Genomic DNA, 1212 nt, shown 5'->3' with positions numbered 1-1212 from the left:
CCTCCCCCCCACCATCCATCTGTCCATCCGTCTTCCATCCACCCCTCCATCGTCCATGTGTCCATCCATCTTCCATCCACCCCTCCATCGTCCATGTGTCCATCCATCTTCCATCCACCCCTCCATCATCCATGTGTCCTTCCATCATCCATCCACCCCTCCATCATGAACGTGTCCATCCACCACTCCATTGTCCATGTGTCCATCCACCCCTCCATCGTCCATGTGTCCATCCACCCCTCCGTCGTCCATGTGTCCATCCATCTTCCATCCACCCCTCCATCATCCATGTGTCCATCCATCTTCCATCCACCCCTCCATCATCCATGTGTCCTTCCATCATCCATCCACCCCTCCATCATGCACATGTCCACCCACCCCTCCATCGTCCATGTGTCCATCCACCCCTCCATCGTCCATGTGTCCATCCACCCCTCCGTCGTCCATGTGTCCATCCACCCCTCCGTCGTCCATGTGTCCATCCATCTTCCATCCACCCCTCCATCGTCCATGTGTCCATCCATCTTGCATCCACCCCTCCATCATCCATGTGTCTATCCATCATCCACGTGTCCATCCACCCCTCCATCGTCCATGTGTCCATCCATCATTCATCCACCCAACCCTCCATCATCCATGTGTCTTTCCATCATCCATCGACCCCTCCATCATGCACGTGTCCATCCACCCCTCCATCGTCCATGTGTCCATCCACCACTCCATCGTCCCTGTGTCCATCAATCTTCCATCCACCCCTCCATCATCCATGTGTCCATCAATCTTCCATCCACCCCTCCATCATCCATGTGTCCATCCATCATACACGTGTCCATCCACCCCTCTATTGTCCATGTGTCTATCCATCATCCATCCACCCCTCCATAGTCCATGTGTCCGTCCATCTTCCATCAACCCCTCCATCGTCCATGTGTCCATCCATCTTCCATCCACCCCTCCATCATCCATGTGTCCATCAATCTTCCATCCACCCCTCCATCATCCATGTGTCCACCCATCATCCACGTGTCCATCCACCCCTCTATTGTCCATGTGTCTATCCATCATCCATCCACCCCTCCATAGTCCATGTGTCCATCCATCTTCCATCAACCCCTCCATCATCCATGTGTCCATCCATCTTCCATCCATCCACCCCTCCATCATCCATGTGTCCATCCATCTTCCATCCATCCACCCCTCCATCATCCATGT

The sequence above is a fragment of the Galeopterus variegatus genome, unplaced genomic scaffold, assembly GCF_000696425.1.
Source record: "Galeopterus variegatus unplaced genomic scaffold, G_variegatus-3.0.2 Scaffold5232, whole genome shotgun sequence".
In the NCBI taxonomy this organism is placed as follows: domain Eukaryota; kingdom Metazoa; phylum Chordata; class Mammalia; order Dermoptera; family Cynocephalidae; genus Galeopterus; species Galeopterus variegatus.
The sequence above is the reverse complement of the archived record's forward strand: the minus strand, read 5'-3'. Positions refer to the sequence as shown.